Source organism: Sorex fumeus, unplaced genomic scaffold (genome assembly GCF_029834395.1).
Source record: "Sorex fumeus unplaced genomic scaffold, SorFum_2.1 ptg000010l, whole genome shotgun sequence".
Lineage (NCBI taxonomy): Eukaryota > Metazoa > Chordata > Mammalia > Eulipotyphla > Soricidae > Sorex > Sorex fumeus.
This window is the reverse complement of record NW_026606067.1, coordinates 30,278,958-30,301,933: the sequence shown is the minus strand read 5'-3', so window position 1 is coordinate 30,301,933 and position 22,976 is coordinate 30,278,958. Positions and strand designations below refer to the sequence as shown.

At 38.0% G+C, this 22,976-nt stretch overlaps 1 protein-coding gene across 1 annotated transcript in view; it reads left to right on the top strand.

Annotated features, from left to right (window-relative positions):
- WDR49 (WD repeat domain 49) overlaps positions 1-22,976 on the top strand; it is a 211,590-nt gene that overhangs the window by 8,380 nt on the left and 180,234 nt on the right. The gene's annotated exons all lie outside the window — the stretch shown is intronic.

Below are 22,976 nucleotides of genomic sequence, written 5' to 3'. Positions count from 1 at the left end.
CCGGGCTCTCCAAGAGGCATATATATGTGTATATATATATAATATATTATATATATCATGGGCTATCCCGTGACTCATTGATTTGCTTGTGCAGGCGCCAGTAATGTCTCCATTCTTCCCTATTGTGTGCTAGCATAGCCCAATGGCATCTGCTCGTTCTAGGAACATGAAGAGCCTCAAACCGATCGTTCAGGGTCTTGACAAAGAAGTCTGACCATCTCATAGGTGGTTGTCCATGCAATCTTTTAACATCCTGTGGAATCCAGTCAGTAATGGCTCTAGCTCAGCGGTCATCTCTAAACCTCATTACGTGTCCAGCCCATCTGATTTTGATGCCTTGGCAAACGAGACAGCATCCCTGATTCTTGAGCATTGACGGCGGTTGGAACTCCAGATTCTTTCTCTCATTTGAGTGAAGTGTGATACTCCATGCATAATTTTTTGGATTCCTCTTTGAGATACCCAAATAGCATTCTCAGCCTGTTTTTGTAGGGCCCAGGTCTCTGAGGCAGATGTTAATGCAGGAAGAACAGTGGAATCGAAGACATGTGCTTGGAGCTGGAGGTTCTTTGTCCTCTTAGTTATTTCTTCGAAGCTCTTGACGGCGTTCCAAGCAGCACTCTTCCTCCTGCGCAACTCAGGTGCCAGGTAATTCATCATGTTGACTTCTCGACCTAGGTACACATAACTGTTGCATTTGGAGATGGTCATTCTGTTGAGAATTAATGGAACGTCAGGAACAAGACTGTTTCTCATGAACATTGTCTTTGTGAGATTCAGTTGTAATCCGATGTTTCCACACTCATGGTCAAAATCAGTCAGCATTTGTGCCTCTTGGCTGATGTTTGGTGTTATTAGAACAATGTCACCAGCAAAGCAGAGGTGGTGTAGTTGCCAACCATCTATCTTCAGTCTTATTCCTTCCTATTCCAGTTGCCACATGACTTTCTCAAGGGTGGCACTGAAGAGTTTTGGAAATATGTATATTTCCCCTATGATTTGTTGCCTACTGTCTGAACCCCATCAAATATGGTGTAGTAATTATGGAAATTGGGTAGAGTGTTTCTTATGATGTGTCATAAGACGGTGGAACAGTAATATGTTCATTCATATGTGAGGCTTGGCCCGAGCATGTGGAAAGAGGCCTGGAGCGTGGTGGCAATTGGGTAGTAAAGGTTAGCTGCAGGGCTGGGTCCCTTGGGGCGGGGAGGACTCTCACCTGCCCCTTCCCTGGGGCGCCCTGAGTGAAAATGTAATATCTTACAAATGTAATGAGTTTACATAGCACTTCTATAGGTATCAAGTTCCATAATTCTTTCACTAGTTATGAATGTAACATTTTTATTTCACATTTATACATATGGATAATGAATCTTAAAAAAAAACTAATTGAATTTCGCCGTGGAGCAGAATTAGGACTCAGGGTGTATTACCAAGTTTTCAACCCATTGTACAGCTTGTTTCCCACTGACTACAAGGCAGCCTCACAGAGGAAAGATAAAAGACTCCCTGTAGGAAAAAAAACTTCCTCAATCAAAATGAAAAAGTTAATAGCATATTTATACTATGCTCTGGTACCTTGGGGTTAATGAATATTCAGCAAAGTAATCACCAATTCTTACAACAAAATTAAATTAGAGCAAGAGTTGTAGATTTAAAGGTAAAACTAACTTACTACTCTATTATTTTCCTTTCTGAAGATGTGTCAGTGGAGGTTTGTGAGAAGGCAAACAGGCAAAGCTTAATCTATACTTCTATTGTGGTACAAAGGGCATTCAGCAGTCGTAATCAATTCATCACCTGCACAACAAAAGCAGCAGGTCAAAGAATTTCTTGCCCCAACTCCCTTAGTGAAATAAAGTAAGATTTATCTTGATGGCAGTCGAAAATCAGTGAAGCTCTGCAAGGGAACCTTCCTCAGCATTTATATAATGTTGAAGACAAATCCCATCCATCCCACTCTAGTTGTCACAATTGGAAATGCAGAGAAATTCTTTGCAGTTTTGTGGGACTAGCTAGGATCCATGGGTGAGGCTAACAAGTGATGTCAGAACCCCAACCCAGGAAAATAAATTTGTATGTCAGAAGAGAACAGCTCAGAGTCTCCTGCCCCTGAGCCTGGTTGTCCTCACCAGGGCCCCTTGGAGGGGACCGGGTTGAGTTTCCCTCCCCGCCCCGAACAGAGCCCCGGCAGCTGAAGACCTCCAGAACCAGCCACCACAATGCTGAGACCACTCACATACGCATGAAGGTACCGGCAGAGGAACAAAGGCATGTGGGTCCCAGGGCTGAGATCTCCAAGCCTGCTCGGATCGGGGCTGAGCATCCTCCACCCAGATCCTTCACCTTCCAGTAGGCAGGGGTCACACCCACCAACTGGCCCCCAGCGCCGTGTAATCCCATCAATGGCCAAGACCTAGAGACTATAAAACCCAGCTCCCGGACATCTTATTATCTCATTCTTATTTTGGACAACCTGGCATGTTACCGAATGTTACCTGCCCACACGGCAGAGTTTGGCAAACTCCCTGTGGTGTACCCAATATTCCAAATACCAGTAACAATGATGGGTCTCATTCTCCTAACCCTGAAAGAGCCTTGAATATGGCACTTTTGAAAATCTCAGGGCTAGGACGAAGAAGATGCTACTGGGGCCTGCTCGAGGCAATCGACAAACAACAGGATGATCGTGATCATGATCATGATGTCAGACACATATAAAAATTGCTCTTCCCAAATAAGCTATTATGCAGAATTTTGTGACAAGTTCTAACAGCTTTATGTCTTTTCCTATTTTTGTGTGTGTGATTTGTAACACAGCCTTATAAAAATTAAGCTTGATAAGAGGAGGTTATGAAGGGGTTATTTTGGTGAATAGATACTTTGAGTCATGACTGGAGCACAGGAGTCAAACAAAAATTTGTTATATATATATAAAAGAAGCAAAGTTGGGTGTTGCTATTCATTTGCTGTACATTAAATTACCTAGAATTGTTGACCAAGGAGACAGTATACCTTTAAAAATTATTAAAACGTTTTAAAATGAAAGAAACACTAAAAAATATAACTTATGTCATTTTGACTTCATGGTTGTGAAGGGTGTATTACCAATAGGGCATATTCAGTGACTACACAAGATACCACCAATTCTGTTGCTAGAAAATAGAAAACCCTTTCTTCCCTCTCCTCTTACCATCACTTTATAGATTTGGCGTTTGTAAAATCTTGGCTTCATGAGCACCATATTTCTTATTGAACAATACTTCTTCCTTAATTCTATTAATACATTTCAGGCCAGATTTTGATACTGGTATTGTGTTTTCTCCAAAATAGTACCCATGAATTACTTGGGTTTGTTAAGACTAGAATGAAATAAAGAATTTAATAAAATAAGAAATTTATTTCTCTACAAGTTCCAGTCATATCTTCAGTACTCAGTAGCCACTTGTGAGTAGAAGATGCCACAGTGAATAGTATGGGCGATATTATATTTTTATCATCAGAGAACATTCATTGTATAATGCAGGTTCAGAAATTGCTCAGGGTGTCCTACCAATTTGTTCACTTTCCACTTTGGCTACATTTGTATGATTAATGGATTTGTATGATTACTTTCAGCCCTCAATGCATAGAAAACAGAACAGATTTTAGCATTGAGAAGATAAACTGATTCCCGATCCTAGAAATACCAGAAAACATTTTCTTTTATATTGGCCTCAAGTCTGTTTTCCCATGTATAGGACTGTATAGATTAGTAATATACATTCCTTTTGGGAGGATTTTTAACTTCCCCCAACTCTTTTCCTAGTTCCCAAATGTGTTTCATTTAGATTTACATTTCCTGTAAGTCAGTCATGATATTACCTGACATTGGAACATTACCCTCGTTGTTTCACTTATGCTGATCACACTTTAGTTGCATGCATGCCTTAATGATATCTCTGTTTTAGGGTCACCAAATACTGGTGTCTCATCTTGGAATATTCCCACACTTCAGATATTCGATTATTCAAATATTCTGACTCTTTCTACTTCATGTTACCATTCTCGGACAAATCTCTCACCAGTCACACTGTATAAGAATCTTATTATCATTGTTTTCTCCTAGCTCCCAATATGTTCCTTCTGCTGCTATAATTACAGATACTCTGATTAAGAATTATGTCATTGTTAAAAGTCACCTGAAAGGATAAGGCAAGTAACAAATGAGAAGCTAGTTTAAGATTGATAGATCCTGTAGGGCAAAAACTCTGGGTCCATGTGGTATATCTGGGGAAGAGCACAGAGTATCACAATACTGGGAATTGATTGAAATTCATATAAAAAGAGGCAAGATTATTTTCGAAAAGTTGAAGAAGGTAAAACAAGCAAAAAATACACACTATCAAGTCACATTCAGTTTTATTCACTTTTATAACTCAAATTGTTTTGGTTCTTTAATTATTAAAATTAAAAGGAATATTTTATTCTATTTGTTCATAAAAAGTAGCACAGTAGTAGGGCGTTTGCCTTACACGCAGCCAACATGACTGACCCAAGTTCGGTTCCTCCGCCCCTCTCGGAGAGCCCGGCAAGCTACCGAGAGTATCTTGCCCGCATGGCAGAGCCCGGCAAGCTCCCCATGATGTATTCGATATGCCAAACACAGTAACAAAGTCTCCAATGGAGACATTACTGGGCCCGCTTGAGCAAATCAATGATCAACGGGAGGACCTTTACTTTACTTTACTTACTTATCTGTTCATAAATGTCTCCTCTTACTATGGCATACCTTTCTTGAGTCACTATGTTTCTCCAGGAAACTACTCTTTACGTTGCATTTTTTAGTGTATTTGAAATTAATTTTTATGCATATATTCATGTAGAAGTATCTATCATGCACAGTCTTATTTTCTGTAGTATCTAGCTAGATATATTGTCTTGTTTTATGGAGACAAGTAACAATACACAGATACTAATCATTGTATCACTGTATCACTGTCATCCAGTTGTTCATCGATTTATTCAAGCGGGCGTCAGTAATGTCTCTATTCGTCCCAGCCCAGAGATTTTAGCAGCCTGTCCTTACTCATCTTTCCCAACAATTTGGAGGCTCTTTCAGGGTCAGGGGAATGAGGCCTGTTGTAGTTACTGGATTTGGCATATTGAATGCTAGGATATGCCAATTCTAGTTTCCTCTCGGGAGCTTGTCAGAGTCTGCCATGCAGGCAAGGTACTTTAGGTAGCTTGCCGGGCTCTCTGAGAGGGATGGAGGAATCGAACCCGGCTCAGCCGTGTGCAAGGCAAACGCCCTACCCGCTGCGCTATCACTCCAGCCCGATGGCATTGTAAAATAAAAAATAAAGTTACTAAAGATGAGTGAAGCACCTTAGCTGGTACTTCTCTTAGTTTTTCCTGTTCTTTTTGGTCTCTTGTGATTGTTCATTGCAAGGTGAAAATTTTAGGGAATAATATCTTTTTATGCATCTGTTATGAAATAACATATCCAATCTTCTGCTTCAAGAGATGTTCACAGAGTTTGACAGCAAACTCTAATACGTATTCATGACCAATATGCTTTATAACCAAGGGAAATTGAGGCAATTACAACAGACTGAAGCATGAGAAAGAAGCATGTTAATTTTAAATTTAATTATAGAGATAATGAATCTTTGTGCTATATACTCATTCAGCTATCATGTAACATCCAAAAATTATGCCAAAAATGTGACAGAAGAAATATTATTTTTGGTGAAATGCTTGATAAAACTAGCAGATTTTATAGTAAGAAACAAGATTCTGAGAACCTCTTACAAATTTTTACATGCAGAGAAAAAGAAACCACTGAATTCAATGATCTGAAGTAAAAGCAATACAATAAAACACAAAGCTTTTGCATTAAAGGTTTCTGGTTCTTTCAAGATTTTTGTTTATGAATTGTTTTTTAATTAGTTGCATATTAAATTCTCATTGAAAAGATGAATAATGATAATGAGTGTAAATTTTATTATCTTCATACTTTCAGTAACTTAGAACAATATATATTTCATAGCAGTATACACCTACACTCGCTGCTGAAGTATTTGAAGAGCATAATCTTGTCTAATCCAAAAATTGTGCTTAGCACTTAGGCTAGGGTATGGCATAAAAAAAACACTTAATTCATTTGTTGAGTAAGTGAATAAATAAACCCACCTTGTGTCACTTTTTATGATGTACATATTCAGTATATATTTAATAGATAGATTAATCAAAGTGGCTGACAAGTTAACATTTGATTTTAATTTTAGAAAGCAGAAGCAAATATCAGTAGATGAAGGCAATGATCTTTGGGTCAAGGACATGCTAATTAACTTCCAGTTTTGACTATGAAAAAAGTGCCCATATTTATCGCCGAATTGAATTTTCTTTCCATTGTATTTTTGTTCCTTTTTTATTCCCCCCTTCCAAGTAAAATCTCAGGGGGCCTGAGGGTCATTGGTTAACTGGGTTTTCACCCAGTTAACACTTGGTCCCAGTGTAACTGATGTGGGGTTCAGAGGTACTCAGGGCCATTAGGGTCACATGCTATGTTCCTCAGGGAGCTCAAGGGTTAGTGGGCAATACTTAAGGTGCCATTCAGTGCCTGAATTGAATTAATCCTGTGCTATTCCCACCCCCTGGTTCCCTGCTTTTGTTTTAAATGAGAAATTGTATTTTCCCCTCCCTTTCTTGTTGATGTTGTTATACTTGTGGTTTGCACATATTATTACAATGATCATGATCTTAACACTAGCAGACCAGTGATTGCACTTGTTTTGACATAAGGGCACACAGTGGCTGTACCAATGCTGATGTGCGCAGAGATACAGAGTGGTGCTGGGGACCGAACTTTAGTCCTTGTTCCTTGCAAGGAAAAGGTTCGGTCACTGAGCCACATCCCTAGGAATAGGACTCATAGTCTTGTCTTTTTTTATATAGTTTATTTATTTATTGAATCACTGTGGGAAAAGTTACAAAGCTTTCAGGCTTAGGTCTCGGTCATGCAAATATCAAACACATTTCCCTTTACCAATACTTATTTTTCACTACAAAGAACCACAATAAACCCCCACCCCCCACCCCTCCCAATGCCTGTGAGGCTGATGAATTCTAGTTGACACTCCATCTGCTTTGACTAGATTCATTGTTTCAATAAAAGATGCACCATTATTATTTAGAGTTTACCCACCCCCCCCCCAAATCAGACATGCTGAAAAAGCATTGTGAAATGATTTGCTTTCTACAGCTGGGTTCAAGAATTAAATGATGTTTTGGATTTCTGCTACTTTACTTATTAACCCTGGAAGTATTTCTACTGAGAGTCAGAAAATTAAGAGATTGGTTTCTGTGCTCTGGAGTCATGGCCGTGCTGGAGAGCCGCTAGTGGGGGGCAACTGGTGACCTCGGTAGGGCGTGAAGGATGGGCTGGAACGCCCCCCTGCCCATGAGGTTTTAGTCGCCTCACCACCACCGGCTCATACTTGCTCTCCACAAGGCTCCCATGTGGCGGCCGCCATCTTTCTTTCCAGAAGGGGGAGGGCGGAAGGGAGCAACACCTTTTCCCCTCCGGGCAGGCATGGTGGCGTGGATTAACACATAGTTCGTTCACTGTTCTGCTCCAAGCTGCTGGGTTCTGCATTAAGTCCTTGTGCTTCTGGGGTCGTGGCTGTGCCGGAGAGCTGCTTGTGGAGGGCAACTGGTGACCTCGGTAGGGCGTGAAGGACGGGCTGGAACGCCCCTCTGCCTATGAGGTTTTAGTCGCCCCATCACTCCCGGCTCATACCTGCTCTCCACAAGGCTCCCATGCGGCCACCGCCATCTTTCTTTCCAGAGGGGGCTCATAGTCTTGTCTTGATTAAGCTCTTATGTTCAAAGTAAGAGAAAAGAAAAAAATGTTTTTCTTCATTTTATTATGAAATATTGCCATCTAAAAAAGTAAAGAAAAATAAACTATATTTCTAAGACTTGGCAGAATATGAAAGATTTAAGTGTCCACTTTGAAATACATTGCTCTCATTTGTATGACAATATCCAAAGAATTAGCCTTTCTAGAAATAATTTTAGTAACTAGTTAGTGAGCCTCTAGATGAGTGATATGATTCCATCTATGTGAAGATTTGGATATGACCAAACTTATGCCTTGTTAAATAAAAAGTAAACTTGTTACAGATTTTTTGGAGTGGAATCTTGCAAATTTATCCAAAAAATATTAGAATGTGCAATAACTTTACTGAACAATTCTACTGTAGACAATTTGTCTTCAGAAATAACTCAACAACTGAGTAAAGTTATTTGTATATAGTGTTGCAGCTAATTTTTTAAAATATACAACAAAACATATTGAAAATCATTGAAAATTTTGTTATGGGTGGTCAAAATATATGTATTCTCTGTAGAATTGTATAGCTATTAAATATGATGGCAAAACCAATATATATATGTATTATATAAGACACAGTTGTATGACATGATCATTACAAAAAAGTAACATACAATGAATATGTATTATAGTGTAATGTGGCAAATAATACATAACTTTATATTTATGTCTAGAAAAAGTCTGAAAATCTGAGGGAATTGGAAAATTAATTTATTTTACTTTTCTATATTCTGTAACTGTTTACATTTTAGTTTGGATTATACATTTGCAATACAACTATTGATAATGATCTTAATGTACACAGTTATACCTCTCCACCATTGAAATGTCCAAAACCTTCAACCAACATCCGGTGTCACCTCAGGTCCACATCATTCCTCCTACCCACTCTCTATTTTCTTGGGATCCTCAGTTTTATGATCGAAGGTCAAGGCATTGCTATCATTTTATAACTCTCATTCCCTTGTGCTGTTTCTTTGTATACTATCAAAGGAGTGAAACCATTGGGTATTTATTTTCTCTTTCTAACCACTTCACTTAACATTTGACCCTCAGTTGCATCCAAATTGCAGTGATCTGTAAGAGTTAATGTTTTCTTATGGTTATATAACATTACATGGTGTGTATATACCACAGCATCTTTAAGCATTATTTGCCACTGGACATTTGGATTGTTTTTATATACTGACTCTTGTACTGGAATGAATTTTGGTGCACATATATCATTTTCAATTAATGATTTTGTGTTTTGTGGAACAATGTCAAGAAGTGAGCTCTCTGGGTCATATGGAAGATCTATCCTTATTTTTTTTTGAAGTCTCCATACTATTTTTGTTAGACGTTAGATCAGAAGAAAGCCTACCAACAATGTATTAGAATTCCCTTTCTACCACATCCTTTCCAACATGAATTGTTTCCAGTATTTTTGATTTATGCTATTCTCACTGCTATAAGATGATAATTTTTAGTCTCATGATTTTATGCATTTCCCCCTGAAATGTATTACTATATTCACACATTGCTGATTGAAATCTCATGATATCCTCTTAAATTTTTTTTCTTTTGGAGGCAACATGGCTTATGACACTGTTTATGATAGGGTTTTGTGTATAAAACATTTTAATACCATACCCTTTACCAGAGTGTCTGCTTCCTTCTACCATTACTGCAGGCCTATACTGTCCACCCTGAGTCCTCCATCCTTAATAAATTCAGTTCCATAGAGCAGTTTTCAGATTTTCTTTTATGACTGTTGTTAATCCCTTACTATTTTTTTTTGTTTTTTTCTTTGTTTTGTTTTGTTTTGGGGCCAAGTTTAGTGGTACTCAGACTTAACTCCTGACTCTGCACTCAGAAATAAGTCCTGACAGGATCAGAGGACTATATGGCATGCCAGGGATTAAACCCAGTTTAGCCATGTGAAGGGCAAGCACCTTGCCGGTTGTACTATCACTCTATCCTTACTATGATTTTTTATACCCCACTTATGAGAGAACCTGTTCCACTCCTGACTCACTTTACTTAGCATAATACTTTCTAGTTTCATACAAATAGCAGTGAATTGCATGATTTCTATTTTGCTAAATTGAATTCCATTTGATTTATTTCCAGTTTAGCTATTATAAGTAGCACTTCAATGAGGCTTTCACTTTTAAAGTTGTTGAAATAGTGTTTCTCCTTTTCCTTTCCCTTTTCCTCATTCTTTCTTTCCTCCTCTCTCTTTGTTTCCTCCTCCATCTTCTCCCCTTTTCTTCTATTCCTTGGTCTACGCAAAAAATACTTTGTCACTGTCACTGTCCTCCTGTTCATTGATTTGCTCGAGCGGGCCCAGTAACATTGTGAGACTTGTATAGTATTAAATGAAAATCCAATAAAAATACTTATGTAAAGTTATAGATGAAATTCTTCTGATATATATTTATATATAGAGAGACCAAAATTATATAATTTATATAAAGTTATATATGCTATAGACCAAATTCTTCTGAAATGTTATATATACATATACATATATACAAATTATATGTTTATAAACCCCCTGAATAGTTACCAAAGCAATCCTAGAAAAAATATGGGAGGATTTTATTTTCCCAACTTCAAGTTATACTATTAATCCACAGTAATTAAGATAGTGCATACTGGAATAAATACAGATTCTCACACCAGTGGAATATAATTAAAAGTCCAGAGAAGTTCCCAGGGAGATGGTAAGCTAATTTTTGATAAAGGAACCCAGAAAACAAAGTGGAGCATGGAAAGCCTCTACAACAATTGATGTTGGGATGTTGGGAAAACTGGTCAGTTACATGGAAAACAATTAATCCATATCCCTATTTCACAAAAAAGCAAAAAAATGATTAAAATATATTAAAGGACTTTATATCCTCTTAATCCATAAATGATATAAAGGAAAACATGGGAAGAACATTTCATGATACTGAATCTTAAGACATCTTCAATGACTACTATGCCAATGACCAAGCAAATAGTAGCAAACATAAACAAATGGCACTATATAAGACCAAAACTTTTCAATGAAAAAAAAATAATGACCAGAATTAAAAGACAGCTCACTGACTGAGAGAAAATATTTGTCTCCACTCATCTGAAAAAGTGTTAACATAAAGGAAATGAAAGCACTTGTAAAACTAAACAGGTAAAATATCAACTCCATCATATTATGGGAGAAGAGTTGAATAGAAACTTCTTCAAAGAGAAGTAGAAACATGGGTAATAGGTATATGAATAAAATGTTCTGCACCACTTATGACAACTTTATTCAAAACGTATATTCTGTAGGTCAAGTTTAAAATCTCATTCCATTCCATTCCATATGGCATAGGTGAATCATAAAAGAATTGGGGGCTATTTTAACAAAAGCTCCTATCAAGTCCACTTCAGATTGTGTCCACCTTTTCAGAGGCTGTCCTGAGAACTCCCACAGGCCTGGTTGCTGGACACTTCCTCTGGCTGTTAATCCTGGAGCCCAGGGAACAGAGGCTGTTTCACCATCCCAGAATCCAGTATATACTGCTCACTGGAGGGGGGACACTGCCCCTGTTCCCTTAAGACACAGTGCCCACAAACCAGGTACATTTCGGGTTTACTCTGGTGAATCTTGGCTGTTGTCAGCTTCCTGAGTCTTTGTGGGGGAAGAGGCAGAGATTGAGCAACGGTGCTGAAGCCTAATGTGGGGACAGAACCGGAAGCCTGACTCTCCATGAGTGCACTTCCTGGCGTGCCCAGATCTGGAGGCTCTATCCATAAGCAGGACACCAGCTTGTGGATAACTAATATACCATAAGTATATTAGTTATCCAGGACATCTCACAGTGCTCCCTGTCAAGATTATATCTACCATACAAAGCAACAAGAAAAGGGATGGATCAGAGGTGTGGCCCCGTGGGAAAGTGCATGTGTTACATGCTTAAGACCTTGCTTCAGTTCTGTCACTAGTTGAGTTGGAGCCCAACCTTTTCTTAAACCCATGTCATCATGTGTTCCCCAGTCACTGTCCACATCTACAGGACCATAGTAGCCTGGTTATTGCTGATCACTAGGCACCTTCAAACCCATGCTTAATGGGTCCTGTGGAAATTGGTAAACAGCCAACGTGCAGCTGTAATTGCTCAGCTGTTGTCCCCATCCAGGTCTATTTGAATAGCAACTCCTGGTCTCTCATCCAAGATTATATGGAGAACCCATCATAATATGGAGAAGTAGGAACTTACAGGTATCGATGGTCAAGAAAATAGCCTGGATAAAGACTCAGAGATACAGTCCTAATGGTGATCACTGAGATGAGATGAATAAAGCAGCAGCAAATACAGTTATACAGAAAGTTTAAGAAAATTCTAAAAAGTTACCATAGAATCAGTGGGATGAGGAGATGAACAGACACTTTGCCAAAGAAGACATATGTACAGGCAATATGAAAACATGCTCATCATCACTCATGATTAGGGACATATAAATAAAATCAACAATCAGGTAACTTACACCTATGAGAATGGCATATACTCAAAAGTCTGGAAACAGTGTTGGAATGGTTGTGATGAGAAAGGAACCCTCATTACTTCTGGTGGAAATATCATCTAGCTCAACCTCTATGAAAGAGATATATATGGAAATCTAAAAAATAGGATTAGATCTGCATAAAATCCAGCAATACAGCTCTTAGCAATTATCCCCTGAACACAAAATGTTCATTTTGAAAGGATATACACACACCTGTGTTCATCATCACACTTAGTAAAAGGCCAAGATATGAAAACATTCCAAATGCCCAACTATGAATGAATGGATTAAGACATGCGCAGGACAAAGGGGAAAAAGCATGCAATTTGCAGCAACAAATGAAAACTAGTGGATATCATGCTGAAGAAGTAAGTTAAAAAGGAAAGGGAAATATACAGATTACTCTCTCTTGTATGAGGGACTTAAAGACACATAGCAAGATAGCAACAAAAGACCAAAGCTAACATAATGGGAAAGTTGATCCACACAATTGAGTGTGGGGGACTTTGGAGAGAGGGGTCTTAAGGTCCTTGGAAGAGGGAGGAGGTTCACTGGTGATGGGTGTGATGTTGTAATTATATTAATGAGACACTATTGTCAATGGCATTCTGAACCACATAATCTCAACAAAAATATTTAAATAAAAATCTGTGTTTCTGATCTTTAAAAAAGGCACATATCTGAATAATGTAGCATCTGAGCTCAAAATACAATATTCAACAACCTAATAGAAGTAGCCAGACAGTTGAGTTGGTGACCTCAAACAAAAGTAGCAGAAAAATTCTAAATTCTTTCTAAAGAAGAATTCTTACTAATTCTTTCTAAAGGAGAAAGAATTAAAAGCAATAAAGATTACATAACAGTTATATGGAACATCAAGAGAAACAGGATCCATTCCCAGAACAAGAGAGAGAAAAAGGGAAAGAGTTATTATCTGAGGAAATAATAGTTGCAACTTCCCCAGGTTGAGCTTTCTGAGTTAGACATTAGAAACTTAAAAAGTGTCAAACAAAATGAATCCAAGCAGATACAAGGACACATTGTAATTGAAATAGAAAATAAATAAATATATATACATATATATGATAAGATAATTTTAAGAGTAGCAGGAAAGGGGATGGATCAGGTATAAAGTGCATACGTTGCATTCTTAAGATCTTGGTTCAATCATTGGCGTCACAAAACAAAAACTTGTATTTTAATAATATATAAAGAAATTTCCCAACAGAACTGCCATAAACTAGAAGGAAGAAGCAGTCTGCATACAAAGTGTTGAGTGGAAATGTCTCCCAACCAAGAATACACAGATAACTCATTATCACTCATATTTGAAAAAGTTGTAAAGATTTCAGAAGACACACAAGTTAAAGGAACTTTTCATTATTCGATTGGCTCTTCAAGAAATAGTTAAGGAACATCAACTAAAAGGGAATTAAGTTAAACTTGGAAGTAGTAAGAGAGCTATAACATGTAAAGTGTGGGACAGAGGGAAAATAATAATGGAGATACATTAATTACAAGTTGACTGATTCTTTGTTTTATCCACTCTGCTAAGTTTAGAGAATTTTAAATTTCAGATGTATTTCTTAGTTCTAAAATAAATATTTGCTTTTTTAGAAAAAGGTATCACTTTTCTATTGACATTATATGTACTCTATTATTAGCATATTTTTCATTATAACTAGTTATAATAAATGTTTGGTATTTTTTGTTCAATTTAATATTGGATAAAATAAGTATTAGTCAATATTAATTTTCTTTTATTTGAGAATGTGTCATATTGTCCTAATTCATTTTATGCTGAATGATTTTATATTTTATCCTAGATATTTTATGTATTATTCTGTCTCTGGAGTCAGTCTCATTTGTATAAAAGAACTATAGAGCATATAGTTACATTTTTTCCACTGCCATATTTTATAGTAAAAACTTACATGACATTATGCTTAATATTTTAAATATATTTAAATATTTTAAATATATATTTAATATTGTTTTAGTTTCATGTTGTGAGATCTATAGTGTTACTTTTTTCTTTTTTTATAAAATAGTTCACAATATTTGATTACATTTAATATTCAAACACCAATCCCACCACCATTACACCTTCCCACCACCATATTTTGGGTATTTCCATCCCTAACCCTAATCCCTGCCCTAAAGCAAAGCTGAAATAATATATTTTCCTCTAAGTTTGGTTGTCTCCTACTTTGAGTCCCATCAAATGTGGTGCAGTACTCTTGGACAATGGGTAGGATGTGTCTCGTGGGTGAGTCTCCATCTATCGGGTGGAGAGAGAGGTGAGCCTGGTGGCAGATGAGTTCTGGAGTTTTTCAGCTGCCGGGGCTGGGTCCCTTGGGTCTGGGAGGGGTCTCACCCATCCACTCCTGGGATGCCTGGAATGCAACAGCCTGGTGTAATGTCTGGGGGCATGGAGTGTTACTTTTAGACTTGCTTTTGCTCTTCCTCCTCCTCCTCCTCCTCCTCCTCCTCCTCCTCCTCCTCCTCCTCCTCCTCCTCCTCCTCTTCCTTCCTTTCTTCTTTCTGCTTCTTCTGGAGTTGGGGCATGCCATCACTCCTTGCAGTACTCAGGGAACTATATGCAGTGCCTGAGATTTAACCAAGGTCAGCTGCATGCAAGTAAGTGATCTCTCCAGCCTAGACTTGCTTTCCTTTTTCAATGTGATAAGCATCTCCCAGGAGGTTATCTATATTATTCCTCTTAAAGAAATGAGTTTTTGTCCACTAATAAAACTAAGTATAGGGTACTATAATATATGGAATTAGAAAGCAGAATAACAATTTCTTTTATGAAAATTATAATTGTAAGATATATGATTAGAAGCCTCAGTATGAAGAATGACCTCTGTAAAAATTCACTGAGTTGTTTCCTAAAAATTTTATTTTCTGTATGTGTGGTATGTTTCAATTAAATTACGAGAAGAAATAAATAATTATGATGGTTAAATACTGACAGAACTATCAGGTGTACCATAAATTTACTTTTAATTTCAAATTTTATCACTTGATCAGTTGACATCCTGTTATTCATCGGTTTGCTTGAACAGGCGCCGGTAATGTCTCCATTCATACCTGTAGAGTGCTAGTGTAGCCCAATGGCATCTGCTCGCTCCAGGAACACGAAGAGCCTTAATCTGTTTGCTCAGGGTCTTGATGAAGATGTCTAACCATCTCATAGATGGGCGGCCACACGATCTTTTGATGTCCCCTGGAATTCAGTCAGTAATAGCTCTAGTCCAGTGGTTGTCTCCAAATTGCATTCCGTGTTCAGCCCATCTGATTTTAGATGCCTTGGCAAACAAGACAGCTTCTCTGATTCTCAATCATCGATGGAGGTCGGAACTTCAGATTCCTTCTGTCACTTGAGTGAAGCATGATACTCTAAGCATAGCTCTTTCGATTCCTCTCTGGGAGACCCGAATAGCGTTCTCATCCTGTTTTCGTAGGGCCCAGGTCTCTGAGGTGTATGTTGATACAGGAAGAACAGTGGAGTCAAACAGATGTGCCCAGAGCCAGAGGTTCTTCGTCCTCTTAGCTATTTTTTCAACACTCTTGAAGGCATTCCAAGCTGCTCTCTTCCTCCTGTGCAACTCAACTCAGGTGCCAGGTCATTCTTAACATTGACTTCTTGACCTAGGTACACATAACCGCTGCATTCAGAGATATTTGTTCTGTTGAGAGCAAATGGAATGTCAGGAATGAGTCTATTTCTCAAGAACATTGTCTTCATGAAATTTAGCTGCAGTCTGACCTTTCCACACTCACGGTTGAAGTTGGCCAGAATTTGTGTCACTTGGCTGATGTTTGGTGTTATTAGAACAATGTCATCAGCAAAGCAAAGATGGTGTAGTTGCTGACCATCTATCTTTACTACCATTCCTTCCCATTCCAGTCGGCGCATGATGTTCTTGAGGGTGGCACTGAAGAGTTTCAGTGAAATAATATCACTCTGCTGAACCCCTCTCTTTATGTCAATGATCACTTCCTTGTGGAATGGTGAGATCCTGGTGCTGAATCTGTAATACAGCTTACGGAGGATCCTGATGTATTGAGTTTGAACACCCTGCTTGGTCAGGGCTTTGATGACCTCTTCAGTCTCAACAGAATCAAAGGCCTTCTTTAAATCAATGAACATTAGACAGAGCGGCGTCTCGAACTCCTGAGAAACCTCAATGAGCTTGGTTACCGTGTGTATATGGTGGATTATGCTGAATCCTTTTCAGAACCTGGCTTGCTTTCATGGTTTTCCTTTATCTGGTGTTCTGCCAATCCTATTCAGGACGATTTGAGTGAACGGCTTGTAGACGACAGACAACAGGCAGATCAGGTGATAGTTGCCAATGTCGTGGATGTCTCCCTTCTCGTACAGTAGAATGGTCCTGCTGGTTTTCCATTGGGACGAAAGCTTGCATTCAGACAGGTAGCGTGTGAAGAGCTGAGTCAGTGTATTGATGAGTACTGATGGCAGGTTCTTCAGGTGTTTGGGTCTGACCTTGTCTGGGCCGGTTGCTGTTTGCTTCTTTACCAACAAAATGGCATGTTGGTTTTTGGAAGGGAGAACATTGGAAATGACATATGTATCCTGCAGTATTTGGTATGTGGACAGGTGGATGTGGCTATATAAGAGATCCGAGTAGAAGTCATGGATAATCTTCTTTACCACCCTTCTGGAAGGTGTGATAGATCCATCAGGATGCTGGAGGGCAATCATCTTGGTCTTGTAGTTGGTGAAGAACAGGCCTGTATTGGCCAGCATTGCTGCTCTTTTCTCCTTGACGTCTTCCTTTAATGCTTCTCTGCACTATTTTGTGAGCTCAGACATTAGCTTGTGGTTGCCTGAGGCTCATGCCCAGCCACATTGGCGAATGAGCTCAAGAGTTTTTGAAAACAGGTGTCTTTTTGCGGCTTTCTCTCTCCGCTTTCTAGACTACTTGGGCTGAGTCCGACATGAGTGAAGCCCCACATAACCAGGTAGACTCCAGACTCAGTGGGACCCGGAAACTAAGATCCTCTGCCTGATTCCACCAATCTCCAGAGACCAGGGATCAAATTTTATAAATTGGTAGTATTCTTTGTTCTCCCAGTTTATGCACATAATCAGTGTGCATAAAATTATAAAGTTAATTATGTAGCTTGGGAAATAAATTCTATTAAAATTTTTTAATAAAACTTTATTAAAATCTGGTCTGGAGCAATAGCACAGCGGGTAGGGTGTTTGCCTTGCATGCAGCCAACATGGCCGACCCGAGTTCGATTCCTCCACCCCTCTCGGAGAGCCCGGCAAGCTACCGAGAGTATCTTGCCCACATGGCAAAGCCTGGCAAACTCCCCGTGACGTATTCTATATGCCAAACACAGTAACAAAAAGTCTCTCAATTTGTTGTGAGATGTTACTGGTGCCCACTTGAGAAAATTGATGAACAATAGGAGGACAGTGCTACAGTGCTATTAAAATCTGTTCAAAATTTCATGCACTGGAAAAAGAGATTATTTTTGCCTTGGTTTTACATAAGACTTAATTTCAAGAATATGGGAAATATTCTATTATCATTTAACATAAATTTTTTATTGAAAATATAGATTGATGAAGGTGTCTATGTATAGTTTAGAAGAAATATCAATACTGATTTACCTTTCCAAGGCAGTTTTTGGTTTTGGCATAGATAAAGTGTTTTTAGTATATATTTATTTTTCTAAATCTAAAATGGCTCACCTCACTAAAAGTTTCCATTTAAACATAAGAATGATAGACTTCTGAGCATTTCAAAAAATTAAATCCAAATTATCATTTTTTAAGAAGCTAATTTAATTAATTTAAATATAAATCGATCTCTTTTAAACACCTGACTACTGAAATTTTTTATTCCATTTAATTAATTAATATATTTCGTATTAATTATTTTATTTAATATTTTATTAATACTATCACTATCACCCCGTTATTCATTTATTTGTTCGAGCGGGTGCCAGTAATGTCTCCATTCATCCCTGTCACATGCTAGTGTAGCCTCATGGTATATTGGGGGCTCTTTCATGGTCAGGGAAATGAGGACCATCACTGTTAACTGTTTTTGGCATATTGAGTATGCCACGGGTAGCTTGCCAGGCTCTGCCATGCGGGTGGGATACTCTTGGTAGCTTGCCAGGTTCTCCGAGAGGGATGGAGGCTTTTGGGGAAGCCTCTAATCACCTTTGCAGGTATTCCCAGTCAGGCATATATGTGGGCAGGATACTCTCGGTAGCCTGCTGGGTTCTCTAAGAGTGAGAACTAGATAATAAGAGGTCGTGGGACTGCATTGTTCTCTTCCGAGAGCTTGGTTTTATAGTCTTATAATTTTATAGTTTTATATTTATTTACATATTTATTGTCACTGTCACTGTCCTCCCGTTTTTCATCGATTTGCTCGAGCAGGCCCAGTAACGTCTCCATTTTTTGAGACTTGTTACTGTGTTTGGCATATTGAATACGTCATGGGTAGCTTGCCAGGCTTTGCCGTGAGGGCGAGATACTCTCTGTAGCTTGCTGGGCTTTCCGAGAGGGGCAGAGGAATTGAACCCAGCTCCGCCTGGCTGGCTGCATGGAAGGCAAACACCCTACCACTGTGCTATCACTTTATATAATTTATTAGCACGTTGCTTTTTTTTTTCTTTTTGGGTCAGATCCAGCGATGCTCAGGGTTTACTCCTGGCTCATGCACTCAGGAATTATTCCTGGCGGTGCTAGGGGGACCATACGGGATGCTGGGAATCAAACCTGGGCTGGCCACGTACAAGGCAAACACCCTACCTGCTGTGCCATTGCCCCAGACTTTAGGTTCTGAAAAAAATTTAAGGACCAAGCATAAAAATTATCTATATACCATAGGCACACAGACTCAATTCAGAACCCAGCGGCTTTTGCCAGAAATGTGACTGGACTATGCAGTAAGCTATGGTGCAGTGCCCCACTGTGGGAAAGGGTGTTTGTCCCTTCCACCTTTCTCCCTGCTGGCAGCACGGTGGCCGCTGCCTCAGAGCCTATTGGACAGCTAGGTATGAGCCTGCAGTGACGGGACAACTGCAGCCTCATGGAATGGGGGGTAGAACCAACCCATCCTCCTGTCCCACTGAGACCACGAGTTGCCCCCCACGAGAGGCTCTCAGGCACGGCCATGGCTCCAGAGGCACACAGACCCAATTAAGAACCCAGCAGCTTTTGGCAGATAGCCCTCAAAACTTAATTAGTAAAATATCAGAAATCCAAAGTCACGCGGCTGCAAGTGGGGGTTACACTCCTGTATGTTTTAGGGGATTGAACAAGTGTATAATGAACCATATTCATCCTGGTGGTATCACGTGTTATAGTTTCACTGCTCTAAATGTTTTCTATGCTGTGTAATGTTATTCTTTCTCCTCTCCCTTAGTCCTTGGGAAACTTTGGTCTTTGTTCTTCATTGTTTTGCTTTTTTCCAGGATTTTACACAGTTGAAATCAGAAAATATGTTTTCATATTGACTCCGTATATGCATTTAGAGTTCTTATATGTCTTCTTGTGACATTTAATTTTAGCAATGAACAACCTGTTATCTAAATGTACAGGTTATACATTTACCTTCTGATGGATGTCACATTTGCTCCTAAGTATTAGAAAATATGAACAGAGAGATGCTATAAATATCCCTGCCCAATCTCTTATATAATAATTAATTTTTTACGTTCTTTAGGTAAATAGCAAGGAATGTGATCGTTAGAGTTATGTATGACAAGAGCGTACTTAGTTCTGTTAAAACACTCACATGCACACACACACACATACACACACACAAATCTTCGAAAGTGGTTACATGGTTTTGCACTTCTATCAGCAGTGTATGAAAATGTCTCTTCTACATCCTCGGCAATAATTCCTTCTGTCATTATTCAAGATTTTGACCATGAAATTATTGTACAATCCTCTTGTTGTTCATCGATTTGCTCGAGTGGGCCTAGTAACATCTCCACCGTGAGACTTGTTGTTACTGTGTTTGGCATATTGAATATGTCATGGGTAGCTTGCCACTTTTACAATGATTTTTCATTTTCATTTCACATTTCTCCAATGACTTTTTTATATGCTTATTTTTATCTGCATAGTTTCTTTGGTGAGGTATCAATTAAGATCTTATGTTAACTTTTAAAATGGATTTTCACTATAGTTCAATTTAAGATATTTCCATATTGAGCTCTTTATCAGATATAGCTTTTGAAAATATTTTATCCTAGTCTATAGTTTGTTTTCTCATTCTCTTGACATTGTATTTCACAGATCAGAAGTTTTAACTGTAGGTTTAGATATAGAATTTTTTCTTTAATAATCCATTCATTGTTGTATCTGAAAAGTTATCAGCAAACTCAAGGTCCTCTGAATCTGTTTATTTGTTATCTTCTAAGAATTTTATATTTAAGTCTGTGATCCATTTTGAACTAAATTTTGTGAAAGATATAAGGTCTGTTCTTAGGTTCATTAAAAAACATTGATATCTATTTCATCTAAAGCAATTTATTGAAAATATTATCTTTTATTAATTAATAAGGGTTTTATCTACCTTTATGACAGTTTATTCTATTTGGATCCATATCTGGGTTTCCTATTTTGTTGAATTTTTATCTATCTATTCTTATGTAAATGCCATGCTATGTTCAGTAGCTTTAGTTGTGTAGTAAGACAATTCTTGTTTGGGTAGAATCAATTCTCTAACTTTGCTGTTACCCTTTCAATATTTTGCTGATACCTGAGTCTTAGCCTATGTATAAAAGCTCTATAACCAGTTTATTAATATACACAAAATAACTTAATATTTTAATTAGATTTTCATGAAATCTGTAGATAATCTGGGAAAAAAGATCATAGCAGTATTATATTTATGAACATAAAATGTTCCATAGTTAATTATTTTTATTTCACTAGTTAGAACTTTATAGCTTACACATAAAGATCTCATTACTTTTTATGAGATTTATTACGTATTTAAATTCTGTGAATGCTAAAGCAAATGGTACTATGCTTTTGATTTCAACTGTTACTTTCTCACTTTGTTATAGAGTAGTGATTAACTTTTATATATTAATTTTGTATAGTTTTTTTTATTTGTTAATTCAGACTTTGTATGCAGAAATCATATCTGTGAAAAGAAACATTTTTACTTTTCCTTTCAGTCTTTATACCTCTCCTCTCCGCCCTTCCCCTCCCCTCCCCTTCACACTTTTTCTCCCCTCTCTTCTGTTCCTCTCATCTTCTCACTTCTCTCCCCCTCCCTCCCTCCCATCTCATCTCCTCTCCTCCCCTCTATCTTACCTCTCCTCCTCTCCCCCCTCTCCCCTCCTCATCTTTGTTTTCTTTTCTTTTCATTCTTGTCTTGCCTTACCATGCTTGGCCTTATCTTGCCTTTTATTATCATCTCAGGAATAGCAACTAGGAAAATGTTCACAAAAGGAGAAGTGTGATAAGCCATACTTAATTTTACCTGATATTAGTGTGAGAGTTTTAGTTTTTTCATCATCTAAGTAAGCTGTACACTCCCCCTTTATTCTTTATCAAGTGAAGAAGATATTTTTTAGGCTGGAGTGATAGCATAGCGGTAGGGAATTTGCCTTGCATGCAGCTGACACGGCCAACCCGAGTTCGATTCCTCTGCCCCTCTCGGACAGCCCGGCAAGCTACCAAGAGTATCTTGCCCACATGGCAAAGCCTGGCAATCTCCCCGTAATGTATTCGATATGTCAAACACCTTAACAACAAGTCTCATAATGGAGACGTTACTGGGCCAGCTCAAGCAAATCAATGAACAGTCAATGAACAACCGGAGGACAGTGCTACAGCACTACTCTTAGTTAAGAGATTTTATAATGAATGGGTATTAAAATTTTGTCGAATTTTTTCTGTATCTATTGAATATATCAATTGAACTTATAACCAATTCTCTTTTTGCTACTTATATTGTAAACTCTTTTTACAATATAAAAAGAGTTAAGATGGGGAGATTAAGACTCAATAATAAAATTGTTTGCATGTAGTTTCTATAATGGCTTGTGGAAACTGGATTAAACTTAAAACATGCTCCTCCCAGATCTTTTGTCCATTGTGACTCTGCTCCTAAAATAGTAGAATAAAGTTGATTTTATCATTATGAATCTTAGTGAATAAGTCAGCTTTTGAATGTTAAGCCATATTATTTATCTGAATTATAATTATTCACTTTTCACTAGTTTAGTATTTGTGAATTGGCCTACATGAAAAAATTATTTTGTAACCATACCACTTGGAGTACTTTCATGATCAGATATTCACATTTATGTGTGAAGCTGCAATTTTTTTTTTGTTTTCCAGGATGAATGAAAACATGTGTTCTGCTTTCTAGTTCCAACTTTCTTAACAGCAAAAAATGTGTCTTTCTGTTGTCTACTTGCTGTCAAGACCTTTTTGCGATTCTTTAAGATTTAAAATTTGCCTGCTAATATACTGTGGTACTATACACACTAAAGTTTGTAAGTGCAAAAAGGCTGTGATGTGCCTTATGGAGAAAATGTATGTTTAAGTAAG